At 39.6% G+C, this 17,429-nt stretch overlaps 1 protein-coding gene across 4 annotated transcripts in view; it reads right to left on the minus strand.

The window, feature by feature from the left end:
* The window catches only part of KLHL31 (kelch like family member 31), a 196,554-nt gene that overhangs the window by 45,354 nt on the left and 133,771 nt on the right, over positions 1–17,429 (minus strand). For all 4 annotated transcript variants that reach the window (XM_042939071.1, XM_042939070.1, XM_042939069.1 and 1 more), the window contains one exon: positions 1,991–2,083. The gene's annotated coding sequence lies outside the window, so the exon portion shown is untranslated. The remainder of the gene's footprint in view (positions 1–1,990; positions 2,084–17,429) is intronic.

A 17,429-nucleotide genomic window follows, 5' to 3' on the forward strand; every position in this document is an offset into this window, starting at 1 on the left:
GGTGCCTATTTGTTTGTTTGTTTATTTATTGTTAAATGTTTATTTTTGAGGGAGAGAGAGAGGAGAGAAAGAGAAAGAGAGAGAGAGAGAGAGACAGAGAGAGAGGCTATAGCTGATTTTTTAAAAATGGTGCTTTGAAACAGAAAATCTGGGTTCAATTCCTGCTGTGCCTATTAATTGTATGACTTTGGCAAGTCATTTAATGTCTTGTATCCTCTGTTCCATTCCTTATGAGATGGATATAATAAAAATCTATCTTTCAGGTTGGTAGTGAAGGTAAAATATGGTAATGTGTCTACGAGTGCTTTCTGAACCACACAAGGATGAGCCCTGTTATCCTGTGGCCCACATGGCCAGAGCCAACCATTATATCCTCCTGGCACTCTTATCTCTGGGCCCAAGCCTTACTGTGAACACTTGAGATTCTCTACCCAAGGGCTTTGCTCTGGTCCTGGGAACATGCACAGCAGCATTGTGGCAAGCCTGAGTGCCAGAGAGTCAATGCCCCCAGGAGCAGCTCTGAAGCAATGGTGGACAGAAATTGGTGGACAAATACCCTGGCTTCCTAGCTCCTGGTTGGGACAACTCTGAGGTAATCTCTGTTCTGTCTCCTAGGGTTCCCCAGCAGGATTATGCACCCATCGCCCCCTGTGACAGTTGACTTGATAATATACCCTTTATTAGCTTCCCTACTTTTCCTATTTTATTTCCTTACTCTCTGATGTTTCCTGAGATTACTTCCCAAATAAGTGGCAGAACTAGAGCTTGGTCTCAGCTTATCTGCTTTCAAAGTCTATGCCTTCAACCACTAAATTCTAATACCTCTGATACTGCTTCAGATACTGTTCCAGATAAGAACCCGGATGAGGGTTGTGTTATACGTGTAACTGGGTTTTCCTGCTTCATGGATCTGAGTCCCATTCGTCACATTCTTTTAGATTTTCACGTTGAGCATAAGAGCGCTCAAGAGCCCCAGTTGCCAGGTTAACGGGCAGTCCAACAGCCCCGCTTCCAGGTTCCTTTCTATGAATCTTTGGCATACTCCGCCCCCCACCAAACACCGCGGTACTTCTAAGGTCTGAAGAGGGCCTTTGTCTGACTTTTAAGTGATCTATCAGCTGTTGCCATTCTCCCCACCCCCATCCCCACCACGCACAGCCTGTGAGAGAGAAAACAAATCCTCCCCCATCAGCAGACGATGACAGTCCCCTGTGAAGTGGTGTCTCCTGCTCAACACCTGGCGTCTCAGTTCCTCCGGGGGGGGGGGGGGGGCGGGGGTGGGAATCCCATCCCTCAGCTCGGGACCTTGATGCAGGCGCGCCCCTTCCCCAGCCCGTGTGCTCCACGCCTGTGCCTTGGATCACAAGCCCCACGTCCTGCTGGCAGGCCAGGAGGCCTCCAGCTTCAGCAGGATCTATATGTTTAACGCATTCCTTCCGCATTCACTCGGGGGCCTGTGACCTGAGCTCCCCTCCCTCGTTGAGACCCCTGTTACCCTAGAGTTAATTTCAGAACCATCCTAGTCCATCCCGATAGACCCTTCTCTTCACATATCTGCAAACCGGGTTGATTAAACAGTCTGCTGCCTCCCTGAAGACTCCGGACTCACTCAAACTGACCCACTGTGTCCCCAGTGTTGAATTTTATGTAACAAGGATCTCAGACTTGACTGAGACACAAAAGCTTGGGTTCCATCCTAATCCCAGGACAATGCCTGCTTTCTTGCTCTGTGTTTGTTTGCCTAAAATGGCCACTCATGTGACTACCCCAGGGCAAAAGAAGGCTCACCTCTCAGGGACAAATTATTTGAAAACTATTCATCCGTGCACACCCATGTTTTAAAATTCCGGACAAAACTTTTTGACCAGCTTCTGTTTTAAGGAGATACTATTTTTTTCAGGAGCTCTGATTCCAAAGGAAAAACCGGATAAAGTTGAAGAAAGGTCCCCCGCCCCCCTCCCCCCTTTTTCGTGCCTGGAAGAGTACTCACTTAATAGTGTTCTTTTCTTGTAGGGGAGCTGGTGCCAGAAAGAAGTTGAAAATGTCACCCTCTCTGCCTTGTAGAATCGGGACAAACATCATCCTGGAAAGAAGTGAGAAAAAGGAAGGGAGGATGACACAGACTGCATCAGAAAAACTCAAAACTCGCCTGTGAGGAGATTTCACTGAAGAGCCACAGCTGAGATGGCTGGCTACTGTTTGCATCCTAACCTCCTGTGGCTTAAACCTCACAGTCCAGCACAGGATTCATTTTTATTTTTATTGTTTTTGAATGTTTATTTATATTTGAGAGAGACACACAGAATGTGAGCGGGGAGGGCAGAGAGAGAGGGACACACAACATCCGAAGCAGGCTCCAGGCTCTGAGCTGTCAGCACAGAGCCCGACGCGGGGCTCGAACCCACAGACTGCAAGATCGTGACCTGAGCTGAAGTCAAGACGCATAACCGACTGAGCCAGCCAGGCGTCCCCAGGATTCATTTTAACATTTTTAATTTCTCTATTTAATGTATAGAACTCTTGTTTCCCCAGGTGGATTGAAAGCTCCTCAGAGCCCAGCACAGAGTGAACACAGCTGGCTTTTGCTCATGTTCAGGAATTACAACATTCTTTTCAGGTAACCTTATGTTACTGGTCTCATTCTCTTACAAAGTGGGGGAGAGGAAGAGGGGCCAGGGTGGAATAAACAACATACTTACAACGTTACCATGAATGAAATGTCATTGTCTTCAAAACTTCCTGATAAGGACAACTGCACTTATTTTCCTAAAGACGTGTTTTCCTCACTCTGTGTTCCTTTGGCACGCTTGTTTCTTTTCTTGCTGCTTTTTTACGTTATTTGCAAATAGGCATGCAAGGAGGCATATTTTAGAAATTCGTGGCATCTCAAAGCCCAATTTTTTGAACACATGTAATGTGTACCAACCCAGTGCAGAGTGCTGGTTGCTGACCCAATGGCTGTCTGAGACTCCTAGTCACCAGTCTCCCTCGAGGTGAGGGGCGGCCACACAGCTTGGTTTTAGCCCGCGAGCTGTAAGCAGAAGTCTTCCAGCTGAGGCTGGTGAAACAGCCTCTCCTTTTCTCAGTCAAAAGGGGCAGATTTAATTGTAAGCGCCCTTCACCTTGCCCTTTCTGTCTCAGCACAGGTGAGGTTGCCTTGGTGCATCTGGGAGGAGCTTGTTCTCTACAAGCTGCAGCTCCAGGAAGGGATAACCTGCAGCCGAGGCAGGATTTCCCGAGATCCCATCACCTCCCTGCTGTCCTAGGAGTCTATGTTGGGAATGTGAGTGATTAGAGCCCTGCTGAGGTTGTTTTTTGGATGATTTTTAAATTATATCTTCCCAGGAGAGGCATGGACGGTATTAAATTTTTAAACAGTACTTTAGCTGTTTAAGTAACACATGCTTATAAAAATATTTAACCTGTCGGGGCGCCTGAGTGGTTCAGTCGGTTAAGAGTCCGACTTCGGCTCAGGTCACGATCTCGCGGTGAGTTTGAGCCCCACGTCAGGCTCTGTGCTGACAGCGCGGAGCCAGGAGCCTGCTTTGGATTCGGTGTCTCCTTCTTTCTCTCTGCTCCTCCCCTCTTCACACTCTGTCTCTCTCACTCTCTCTCTAAAATAATGAATTTTTTAAAAAATATTTAAACCGTTCAAAAGGTATTAAGTTAAAGTCTTCTCTTCTTCCCCTAGAGGACTCGTCATTGACATTTCTTATGTGTTCTTCCAAAAACTTTGGGTTATGTGCATGTATATTTATTTACACAAAGAGATCACAGTATGTGATATTCTGCTCTTGCTTTTTAAACCTATCTTTTTCAGCATATGTACATATGCAATATTCTTAAATTTTTAAAAAAGTTTTATTTGTTTTATTTTTTATTTGAGAGAGAGAGAGAGAGAGGGAGAGAGAGTGAGCACATGTGTGAGCAGGGAAGAGGGGCAGAGGAACGGAGAGAGAATCCTCAGCAGGCTCCGTGCTCAGTGTGGAGCGCAATGCAGGGCTCGATCCCATGACTCTGGGATCATGACATGAGCCAAAATCAAGAGTTGGGTGCTCGACCGATTGAGCCACCCAGGTGCCCCACATGTGCCATATTTTTAATTGGCACATGGTGTAAAACACTACATGGATAAATCAGGAACATTAGAGAAAAGCAAATTAAAATGACAGCAGGATACCACACTGTACACCTATTAGAATGATCCAGATAAATTAAAAAACAAACCATAAAAAGCTGACAATACCAAGTGCTGACAAGGATGCAGAGCAACTGAAACTCTCATAAACCGGTGAGAAAGCAAAACGTTACTGCCAGTTTGGAAAACGGTTGACAGTCTCTTATAAAGGTGAGTGCGTACTTCATATACAACAAAAATTCCATGCCCAGACATTTACTCAAATGAAATGAAAACATGTTCTTTTTTGGAAATGTTTATTTATTTATTTTGAGAGAGAGAGAGAGAGAGAGAGAGAGAGAGAGAGAATCCCAAGCAAGCTCCATGCTGTCAGCTCAGAGCCCAATGCGAGGCTCCATTCCACGAACCGTGAGATCATGACCTGAACTAAAATCCAGAGTTGGATGCTTACCTGACTGAGCCAGCCTGGTGCCCCAAGACATATATTCTCACGAAAACCTCTCCATGCATATTTATAATGGCTTCATTCATAATCGCCCGAAACTTGAAACGGTGCAAAATTCTTCAGGTGGATAAACCAGCCGTGGTACATCCACACGATGGAGCAGGCCCAGGATTAGGGTGAGGCAAATGAGACACTCAGCTCAGGCACAACATTTAGGGACACCAAAGCACTCAGTAACCAAGATAAATAATATTAATGCAATATTTTTTAAAGATCAAAACTAATGCAAAAAAGTACATGACGAACAAAACATGAAAATTTAATGCAGAAACTGACCCTGCACTGCTACAACCATGAGAGTTAAGCAAGTTGGGGGTGCACGTGCAAGGTGGTAAAAATGACCCAATTTGCATTTTCTTTGGACAATCATAACCATCGTTCCCAAATGAAGGAAATTGGCAAGTTCTTTCCATCATTTATAATTGTACATCTACAGTACTGCAGTGTAAACGGGAAGGTTTTATTTTATTACAAATAAATGTGTGATTTTAAAAATAGTAAGAACTGGGGCGCCTGGGTGGCTCAGTCGGTTAAGCGGCCGACTTTGGCTCAGGTCATGATCTCAGGGTCCGTGAGTTCGAGATCTCACGGTCGGTGAGTTCGAGCCCCGCGTCGGGCTCTGTGCTGACAGCTCAGAGCCTGGAGCCTGTTTCGGATTCTGTGTCTCCCTCTCTCTGAACCTCCCCCGTTCATGCTCTGTCTCTCTCTGTCTCAAAAATAAATAAACGTAAAAAAAAAAATTTAAAAATAGTAAGAACTGAAGTGAGGTATACAAATTTTATTTAATAAATATTTACTTAAAAATAAAATAAAATAAATATTTATTTTTGATTTATATTTATTTCTGAAATATATAAATAGTGTATAAATCATATATTTTACTTTTCGGGAATAAAACTTGGTCACTTCAAATGTTTTATGAAAAAAAATTTTAATCAGGAAAATAAACTTAGGAGGCTTTTACACTTTATTTACTTAAGACAATGATAAATAATTCACTGTGTTTCATATCTTTATATCAAACCTATTTTTTAAACTGCTTTTCATTTTACTAACTTGTCTAGAAAGCTAGTATGTAATTTTCTATTTGTAATTGTTGATTTATATACATATATATGTATACACACACATATATAGAGTGGTTTTTAATTAAAATTAAAGTTTTAATTAAAGTAAATTTTAAATTGTGGTAAAATACACATAAAAAATTACCATCTTAATCATTTTTAAGTGTATAGTTGAATAGTGTTATGTATATTCACATTGTTGTACAACCACCAGAAATTTTTCATCTTGCAAAATTAAAAGTCTCTGCCTATTGAACAATAACATCCCTTTCCCCCATCCCCGGCCCTGGTAACCACTGTTCTACTTTCTGTCCTTAGGAATTTGACTGTCCTTGGTACCACATTTAAGTGGAATCATACAGTATTTGTCCTTTTGACTGGCTTATTCAGTTAGCATAATGATTCATCCATGTTGCACTGTGTGTCAGAAGTTCCTTCCTTTTTAAGGCTGAATATATACTATTGCAAATGTACACATTTTTTAGTGTTTATTTATTTTTGAGAGAGAGACGGAGCATGAGCAGGGGAGGGGTAGAGAGAGGGAGACACAGAATCTGAAGCAGGCTCCAGGCTGTGAGCTATCAGCACGAAGCCTGATGCGGGGCTCGAACCCATAACCATGAAATCATGACTTGAGCCAAAGTCAGACGCTTAACTGACTGAGCCACCCAGGTGCCCCATGTATACCATAGTTTAATTATCCATCAATCTGTCAATGGATGCTTGGGTTGCTTCCACCTTTTGACTGTTGTAAATAATACTGCTATGAATGTGGTTGTACAATACCTTTTTGAGACCCTGCTTTCAATTCTTTGGCCTATATATCCGGAAGTTGAATAACTGGGCTATACAGTAATACCATTTTTGAGTTTTTGAGGAACTGCCATGCTGCTTTCTATGGCAGCTGCACCATTTTGCATTTCCACGAACCATTCACAGGGATTTAAAAAAATTTTTGATACAAACTTTTACATACATATACTTGATTGTTAAATATTATAATTTATATGAATTAAGCTAATTCCAATTCACTATATATTATATTTACTTGAACTGCATATGGATTAAAAATAAATATGTTTTATACTAAAATTTATTTTTCAGAAATATGGCATCTAAAAACTGTATGTGATGATAAAATTTTCAGGAAAAGGAGAAAGAATGCATATAGAAATGGATCAAAATTATATGGGGCAGTTACAAGTTTGGCTAGACAGCAAAGCACTTGTACTTCAACCACTGAAGGGGAGCCTGGGTGGCTCAGTCCGTTGAACGGCCGACTTTGGCTCAGGTTATGATCTCGTGATCCGTGGGTTCAAGCCCCGCATCAGGCTCTGTGCTGACAGCTCAGAGCCTGGAGCCTGTTTCAGATTCTGTGTCTCCCTCTTTCTCTGACCCTCCCCTGTTCATGCTCTCTCTCTCTCTCTCTCTGTCTCAAAAATAAATAAATGTTAAAAAAAATTTTTTAAAATAATTGAGTGCCAAAAATATTGGCATTGTTCGAATAGAACAAGCAAATTCAGTTTTCTAAAGAATCATTTTGAATGTGAAGAAAAATCTAAAGAAAAGAAAATGTACATTTCAGAAACTAGTAACAAGAATATGAGCAAGAGAGCAAGAAAAATGACATTTGTAATAAATTTTAATAATGTTCCATTGTGGACACCAATTTTCAGTAAAAAAAAAACTGATGTTAATAAACATAATCCAGGATAGGATCCAGATTATAATGACTTTCACATAGTGGCTGAAGATTTCAAGAGACCATTTTTAAAAAAAAAATTATTTAAGGGGGGTGAGGAGAGGGGCAGAGGGAGAGAGAGAGAGAGAGAGAGAGAGGGAGAGAGAATCTTAAGCAGGCAGCACGCTCAGTGTGGAGCCTGACACAGGGCTCAATCCCATGACCGTGAGATCACGACGTGAGCTGAAATCAAAAGTCAAATGCTTAACAACTGAGCCACCCAGCCACCCCTCAAGACACTTTTTAAAAAAAAATGTTTTAAAGGCAAATAGATTCATTGTGACTGGCTGATTTATTTTAAAAAGTGTTTTTCTTTTTTTTCATGTGTACTTTTTAGCAGTGATACTACAAAATCAGATATTTGCAACTTAAAAACAGTTTTAAAAACAGATATTTGCAACTCAAAAACAGCTTTCAAAGACTGGAAGATTTAAGCATTTTTTCCCCATAAAAATGCCTTGTTTTATCATGATGCTTTTCTAAAATGAAAGTGTTTTCAAACTGTTTAATAGATAATACTTAGCAGAAGGAAGTAAAATTAGAGGAAAAAAATGGTGGAATAGTTTGTAAGTGATTTTAGATGTTATATTTGGTGCAAAAATGATTTACGTCTTAGAGAATGGCAAGAAATTATTGGAAGTCTAGATGCTGGAATGTTTCTAAATTTAGTTGAACTTATAGATCATGAATGTCAATAAAGCTAATCACATGGCTATTATAAAAATGAACCCATGATTTACTTGTCTAACAAAATTCAAAACAAATTAGTAATGCTACTAGGAAATCCTAGTAAATCTGAAAACTATTGAGAATAAAGGAAGCAGAGTAATTTTGATTGTACACCTTATATAGCTCATTGTGAACAGGTGTGTCAGATTATTAGGTATATTCACATGATGAATAATGTCATCAATAAAAGACTTTACTGAAATAAAAAAAACTGGATATGGCCTATCTTGTGAAACTATTAATAAATTAGAAAAGATAGTATTAACATAAAAATGCTTGTGTCCAGGGGTGTGACAATGGAGCAAACATGGCTGGTGTATACAAGGGTGTACAAGCCAGTATTTCCTCCCAAAATTGATTGTCCCAAGTCTGTGCAATATTTAGCTCATAGTTTTAATATGCAAAAATGTTGCTTCTGTGAATTGAAATATAAACTGTCTTGAGTATGGAATAAAGTACATTTACTTTTTTTTTTAATTCAATGACACATGGAACATTATTATGTCTGTTTTAAGAATGATATTATGGAACATCTGACAGGCATAAACATCAATTGCACCAAGGGACCTTTTACACAAATTAAAAACACTCACCAAATATTAAAAGATATACTATCAAATGACAAAATACATTATGCTGTAACCAAAAGCATCTTAGTGCAATAGATCACATATTTTATGAAACTTACATGTATGGGATGTTTTAAAGCAACAACAAAAAAGTTAATAAAGCTCTATGTTAAAAACGTGACTGTATGGGGCACCTGGGTGGCTCAGTCGGTTAAGCGTCCGATTTCGGCTCAGGTCATGATCTCGCGGCTCGTGAGTTCAAGCCCCGCGTCGGGCTCTGTGCTGACAGCTCAGAGCCTGGAGCCTGTTTCAGATTCTGTGTCTCCCTCTCTCTCTGACCCTCCCCTGTTCATGCTCTGTCTCTCTCTGTCTCAAAAATAAATAAACGTTAAAAAAAAAATTAAAAAAAAACAAAAACAACAAAAAAAAAACGTGACTGTACATAATGCTGCATGCTTAATAGAAGGCCTATCCCTTTGCTTATAACAAATGAAAAAATTACTTTTAAAGCATATTTGATGAATGTAAACTTTAACAAAAGATATGAATATATATCCAGAATTTGAAAATAAATGAAAAGAAAAATTAGGAAGTAAGAAATTTACAAATCACTGCATGAGAGTATCAATTATTATGGAAAAAAATGCACATCACACAAAAACTATGTCAGTTGGTGAGTTCAAGCCCCACATGGGGCTCTGTGCTGACAGCTCAGAGCCTGGAGCCTGCTTCAGATTCTGTGTCTCCCTCTCTCTCTCTGCCCTTCCCCTGCTCATGCTCTCTCTCTCTCTCTCTCTCTCTCTCTCTCTCTCAAAAATAAATAAACATTAAAAAAAAGCTTTTGGGGAGAGGGGAAAATGGATGATGAGCATTGAGGAGGGCACTTACTGGGATGAGCACTGGGTGTTGTATGTAAGCGATAAATCACAGGAATCTACCCCCAAAACCAAGAGCACACTGTATTCACTGTATGTTAGCCAACTTGACGATAAATTATATTTTTCAAAAAAAAAGCTTTTATTTTTAAGTAATCTCTACATCCAATGTGTGGGTCAAACTCACAACCCTGAGATCGAGAGTCACTTGCTCCACCAACCGAGCCAGGTCTTGATTTAAAAACAAGGTTTAAAAAACAATCTCAGAAGTGATCTTGAGATTTAAAAACAAATTTTTTTTTTAATGTTTATTTATTATTGAGAGACAGAGAGAGACAGAGCATCAACATGGGAGGGGCAGAGAGAGAGAGGGAGACACAGAATCTGAAGCAGTCTCCAGGCTCCAGCTGCCAGCCCAGAGACTGACATAGGACTTGAACCTGCAAACCGCGAGATCATGACCTGAGCCGAAGTCGGAGGCTTAATGGACTGAGCCACCCAGGCGCCCCGAGATTTTTTTTTTAATGATGCTAATCTTAGTGCAATAATCTTCTACCAAAGAAAATGAGATAAGGAAAGAAGTGGATTTTGAAGATATTAATGATGAGTTTGCTTCCATTAAAGCCAAGAAAGTAAAATTACAACAAATTCTGCTTTGGTATAAATATAATTTTTATACTTAATGTGAATTACATCCATTTTTCAAGTCTTCAATATTTTTCAGCTACTTAAATGTTCTAGAAAGAAAATGCCCATAAAATACATAAAAATATGTAGATACGGGTGCATAGTTTTCCTTTTGCCATAGGCTCCAATATGGCTCCGCACGGCATTGCAGTGGGAATACTGCTCAGCATCGGGAAGGAACAAATACCTGACTGATGTATCTCTAAGGTGTTGTGCAAAGTTGACAAGCCAATTCAGAAGGCCCTAGATGTATGATTCCATTTAGAACATTCAGAAATAGAAAAAACTATAGGAAGGGAAAGGAAGTCACTGGTTGCAAAGGGCTGGGATTGGGGAACGGACTGGCTATGTAGGTACAGGGAAAGATTTGGGGGATGATGGAAGTGTTCAATACCTTGATTGTGGTTGTAGTTCCACAACTGTATGCTTTTGTGAAAACCTATAGAATTGTGAGCATTTATTTTTCTCTATGAGCCTTAGACTTCACAGCAGAGCAGCATGCAAAAAATTCTCTTTGGAGAGGATGACTTTGGCTATGGTAAGTAGCATAAATTGGTGTTAATGTTTCAAGAAACCAGGAGGCCAGTTTGAATCTGGTATAATAGCCCTTATAGAAACGGTTCACTCTGAATTCCTTTTTGTCCTTCTTGATTATTGTGGTTCTCCACTTTGCCCTACATCTTTTACGGCCTATTATCTAACGAACATCTTAGTTGTTTATGGGGTCTTACTGTTCCTTGCAAGTAATAGATCTAAGATGTTAAAGGAGTCCTCCAGAATTGCCTAACTCCACTTGAGGCTGAGAGGGTTCAAAAGACTCTCGGGAGCACATGTTTTTTCAAGGTTAGACTTAATTACCTTTTAGTAAAATCTTGGCATAGGGACAACCATATTCAGGGTGCATGTCAGAGCAAAGGTTTTTAGTCTTTGGAGGTTTTCGCCCACATTTCAATTATGTTTTCCATTATCCTCTTGGCAAGCTAGCTAGATTGCTAAATCACATGGAGTTCTCCTAAGACTTTGTGTATTCGAAGATGTACGTTGTCCTCCCAAGCGACGAACAGTAGTAAAGTATTATTACTCTATATTTCTGTAGTTCATTTTACAGATAGATTATATGAATCCTTTTATAGAGGATTGTAACGCAGGGTTGGAAGAAGCTTTAGGGCCTTGTTATTCAAAATGTGGCCCACCATAATGGGGTGCTTGGGTGGCTCAGTTGGTTGAGCCTCCAACTTCGGCTCAGGTCATGATCTCATGGTTTGTGAGTTCGAGCATCACATTGGGCTTGCTGCTGTCAGTGCAGAGCCTGCTTCAGATCCCCTGTCCCTGCTCTCTCTCTGCTTCTACCTTGCACCATCTCTCTTTTGCTCTTTCTCAAAAATAAACAAACATTTAAAAAAATGTGGTCCACCAGTCAGCGTGTGCATCACCCGGAAGTTGGGAGAAATGCAGAATCTCAGGGCCCAACTCCAGACCTGCTAAATCAGAATGCATAGTTCAACAACCCCTTCTCCCCATTTGTGTGCACATTTTTGAAGTGTTGGAACACTGCTGTCCTTGCGCTTTGGCCTCATCACTTATGTGGTGCTCAGCTCTGCCACAGCACCCCTGCAAAGAGCTCAAGCGAGGTGAATTTATTGTATATTGCACCTTCCATTACTATTTATACAATGCTTGTGTAATATCTTGTACAACATAATAGATATGGAACACAATAACGCATTGAATACTTTGGTTGTTATTTATCATGTAAATGAATGTGTTACGGTAGGAGTTTGAAAAGCACACGGAGTATTCACAGGGAACTACTAGATATCATTTGTATGGTAATGCTGAGAAGCCTGCTTAGGTATTTTCAGGTAGAGGATCATCTCTGAGTAACACACAAGATCAAAGACCTCTGCTGCAGCTACTTTACTTACACTGGACATCCTGCGGCAACACAGGTGGGCAAATAGTAACATTAACTTGTACTGGTCAGTGATATTTCTGGGACTAGTCTTAGGACTAGTTTAGCATTCAAATGTATGTAATGTTTAAAATTTAGGGGGCGCCTGGGTGGCTCAGTCGGTTAAGTGTCCAACTTCAGCTCAGGTCATGATTCGCGGTTCGTGAGTTCAAGCCCCGCATCAGGCTCTGTGCTGATGGCTCAGAGCCTGGAGCCTGTTTCAGATTCTGTGTCTCCCTCTCTCTCTGACCCTCCCCCATTCATGCTCTGTCTCTCTCTGTCTCAAAAATAAATAAACGTTAAAAAGAAAATTAAAAAAAAAATTTAGAAAGAATTCTTGATGCCCTCCTCATAGGTGACTATAGAAATGGTTTAAATTCCTAATTTTTTTTTTTGAGAGAGAGAGAGAGAGAGAGAGAGAGAGAGAGGGAGAGAGAGAGAGAGAGAGAGATTGACAGTGAGTGAGGGAGAGGGGCAGAGGGAAAGAGAGAGAGAATCCCAAGCAGTGCAGGGCTTGATCCCACGATGCTGGGATCATGACCTGAGCGGGAATCAAGAGTCAGATGCTCAACCAACTAAGCCACCCAGGCACCCCTAAATTACCCAGTGTTAAGAGGCATATTAATTGTACCTTCTTCCAGGTTCTCAAATGTCCGCATTTTTTTAAACCTGTGATTACTTATGTAATTACCCTGTGCTTTCTGCTAAACTGTGTATTTACATCGAGGTCATCTTTCTAAGTGTGGTTCCACGATCCCCTATTCAAACCATTGAGAAGAAGTTTTTCGGAATTCAGAACTTCAAATATTATTATGTAATATTCCAAGCAGAGCCTGTGACAGCACCCCTTAACCAAACATTAATATTTCTGCAACGTATGAAATAAACATTCACACTAATTCATATGAATGAAGCCTCTAAATATGTTTTTCTCATGTCAGATCAAGCTTTTGCCACAAAATCAGTTACAACATTTTTTCTGTTTTCATGGTTTTTGTCTTGTTTTTACATTTTGCAAACTGTGGATAAAGGAAGATGGACCTGTTTATCATAACAAAATGAGAAGACATTTTAGGAGTGCTTCAGTTCACCTTTTGCTTACGAGTAGGGAGGGACTGGGCAAAAATGAAGGTACATAAGATGTTTATCAAAACTAAAATGTGTTGAAATAGTCCATAACTTTCTGAATGTTTAATAAGCAACACGGTCAAAATATCATGTGAGGCCAGGGGTTAACCCTGTATCTGCTGATGCCAATTCTCACTGGCCCTGTTTCTTTCTGAAAGACCCTAATTTTAGCTAATGAGCCAAATTAAAAATACTTGCTTCATCAGACTATCTTGCCAACTTTGGGGCCATGTGACCCTGTAGCGTTGCATGAGATATATGCAGAGGGTTTCTGGGGAAACTTCTGTTTTCCTGATATAGATCCAGCCTTCTTACTTTCTCTTCTCTTCTCCCTGCCTGGGTGTTGCTGTAGTACGTAGGGGTACAGTGGCTCCCTTGCAACAAAGAAGTGGTCAGCATGAAGATGAAAGCCTCATGTTCAGGATGGTGGAAGTGAAAAGCAGGAAAAGCCTCTTAAGCCTCCAGGGCAACGTTGGACTACCCCAGCTTCTTGTTGCACAGGGCAAGTGTATCATTTAAGATACTGTTTTTGAGTCTGTTATTTGCACCTACACATTCCTAAATGCTGTGCAGTATCACTGATTTTTCCCCTCTTTTTTATTTTTATATGCAATAAACTGACTCTACCCATCTGGCTTCCCTGGAATGATAATTATAGCTCTGTACAATGTCCATACCCATTATTACTTGCCTTACCAATTAGAAACACCTTTAACTTGCGTTGGTTTTCAAGGCTATCTTTCATCTACCAAGAAAAATTATGGTACAATGCTTCCCTCACCAGTAGCTTTTGTCCACTTCTCTTCAACATGTGTTCACTCTGGTAAAATGATGCCCTTTTCTCCTAATAAAAATGACTATCAAGCAAGGACTGCAGAGGTTGAAACAAAACATTTAGAATAATTTTTTAAAAATAACTTTTCTAAATAACTTTGGAATAATCAAAAAGTTTTAATTGTCAGTTTCATATTTGTTTCCTTCATTTTTTTGCCTATTCTTAGGCAAAATTTACAACAAAGTTTAGTCAGTAATTGGTCAGCTTTGTATTCAATACAGGTCAAATCAGTAGATTATAATTCAATCATTCCATTTAACTCCCTTCCAAATCTGTATGCTCTTTTTTTTTTTTTTTAAGTTTATTTATTTGGGCACCTGGGTGGCTCAGTCCTTAAGCATCTGACTTTCGCTCACGTCATGATCTCACGATTTGAGAGTTCCAGTCCAACGAACCCCATTTCAGGTGAACACGAGCCCCATGTCCAGTAAAAACAGGAACCTACTTTGGGTGAGCCCTGTTTCTTTCTCTCCACCCAGTCTCTGCCCCTCAGGGATTCTCTCTCTCTCTCTCTCTCTCTCTCTCTCTCTCTCTCTCTAGCTCTCTGTCCCTCACTCACTTGTGCCCTCTCTCTCAAAAAATAGACAAATAAATAAATAAATAAATAAAGCTTATTTATTATTTTTGAGACAGAGGGACAGAGAGAGAGACAGAGACAGAGACTATGTGAGTGGGGCAGGGGCAGAGAGAGAGAGAATCCCAAGCAGGTTCTGTGCTGTCAGAGCAGAGCCACACTCAAGGATTGATCTCATGAAAGGTGAGATCGTAACTTGAGCCAAAATAGTCAGACATTTAACCAACTGAGCCATCCAAGCACCTCCAAATCTGTATGTTCTTTTCTTGCCTTATAGATTCTGTTCCTTCTTTTATCTCTTTGACATTTGAAATGTTTGTTTTAAAGTTCCCTTCAGATGATTCTATAGCATGTAGTTCATTCAGGGTGATTCCTTACATATTGGTGTCTGCCGACTCTCTCCTTGGCCTGTGAGCATATCTTCAGAAGTAATCAAGACCTCTATTTGGGTCCTATTTGATCTCAGGGTATAGAAGAATCTCCAAGGGTTGGTTTCTTGTTGTAGAAATGTACCCCAACACACATATAATTTAGGATATGATAAAAATGGCATTTGAAATCAACAGGGAAAAGACAGTTATTTGATAAATGGTATTTGTAAACTTGAATGGTTATCTGGAAAAAGATGAAGTTATATCCATATCTTATATTTTATACCCAAGTAAATTCCAGATGAACCAGACATTTAAACAAACAAAGTGTCAAAATAATTCACGGGAGAATCTTCTCTTATAATCTTTGAGTGGAAAAGTTATAAGCTACACAATAAAATTCAACTTCATAAAAAATCTGTATGGCAAATGCCAATATGGCAAAGATAAGAGATAAGCAAGAACCTAGGAGAAAATATTTGCAAGACATTTCACAATTAAAGAGTAAATTCCCCAGTATATAAAAAGTATCTTCAAAGAAATAAGCCAACAATCAAATAGGAACATGAATAAAGGTGTAAAAAGATGGTGTATAGAAAAAGATCTACAAATGGCCCTTATACCCATGAACATACACCCAACCGCACTCATAAATGCAAATTAGATCTACAGAGAGGAAATCATTTTTTTCTTGTCAGATTGGCAAAGAGCCTAAGTTTAATAACACTCTATGTTGGCAAATGAATGAGAAAACAGACCCTTGGAGCTTAAACTGGAAAAAACATGTCACTGGAGTAATTTTATAAATGTATAAAAATTGCATATACATTATGTCATTTGACCCAACAAATCCACCTTTAAAAATGTTTTCCCATAGATTTACTTCCCTGTGTGTGAAATAATACATTTAAACGTTTATCACAGCAAAAAATTAGGAAGTAAAAGCTTATCAGTAGGGGACTGGTTCATTAAAGGAATGTTCTGTGGCAGAGAAAAGATCAGGAAAGTCTTGAATAGGAACAATATCCGTGATATATTTTGTGTGTGTGTGTGTGTGTGTGTGTGTGTGTGTGTGTGTGTGTGTGTGTGTAAAATGCAAACTATAGGTCACTGTGTGTATAGCATTTGGTAGAACTTGTGTGAGGAGGAAAACTATGTATATGCATGTGCATTTGCATGTGTATGAATAAATATTTCCGTAGAGATGCACAAGAAGCTGGCATCATTGGTTGCCTTGGGTAGAGGTGTGAGTGGCTGGAGGTCAGAGCTGAGAGAGAAACACCTTTCAAATGTATTGCATTTTTTAAAATTAAATGGCACTAAAGTATATACTTTAAATATACATTAAAGTACATACTTTAATAGATTCAAATTACATAAATCTCAAGAACACACAAAACAAATTATGGTGACAGAGGTAAGAATAGTATTACCTCTATGGGGAGATGTTTACTGGGAACAGGCAAGAGACAGCCTTCTTAGAGGAGCACAGAGATGTCCTCTATCCTGAACTGAACGTTAGTTACGTAGGTAAATGCATGTGGGAGAATCCATCAACTCCACATTTCACATGTGTGCCCTTTACAGGACGTATATTGCACCTCAGTACATTTCTTTAAAGTGTATGCTTTGAGCAAGGAAGTTGATATATACAACCAAATACTAACATTCTGTGGACTCCTTGTTCACTGTAATCTTAGTTCAAGTTATAACTGTTTTCCCTCATTTGGTTTTAAGCTTTTAAAAAAGAGTTTTCATGTAAGAATGTATATGGATGCATATGAATCTCAATGCAGAGAGAAGTTGCTGCCACTCTGTAGTGTTCCTTCTCATTTCTTATGAAAAGTAATCCTTTGGTGACTTCATTTCAGTGTCCAGTTATCATTCCATTTTTCTACAGCCATGTTGTGTGTGGATGTGTGTGTGTGTGTGAGTGTGTGTGTGTGTGTGTGTGTGTGTGTGTGTACTCATTAATAAGAACATACCCAGGTATGAATAGACCCAAGTCACATGCTCTTAAGAATTTGATATTGGACTTTGCTTCCATGTTGAATGAATTTCTAAACATTAGCTCAGTGCAGCTTGAGTACTGTACAATGAGTCAACAAAAGCTCAAGTCTAAGAGTGTGAACCAATAACAAATTCCTTTTGAAAAGGAACTTTGATCTTTACCATAACACTGCCTGCTTCCACCATGTAATCTCTCATATTCTTTTTGTGTAACAAGTGTGTTTTCCCGCATGGAATGTTTTTCTAACA

Source organism: Panthera leo, chromosome B2 (assembly GCF_018350215.1).
Source record: "Panthera leo isolate Ple1 chromosome B2, P.leo_Ple1_pat1.1, whole genome shotgun sequence".
Classification (NCBI taxonomy): Eukaryota; Metazoa; Chordata; class Mammalia; order Carnivora; family Felidae; genus Panthera; species Panthera leo.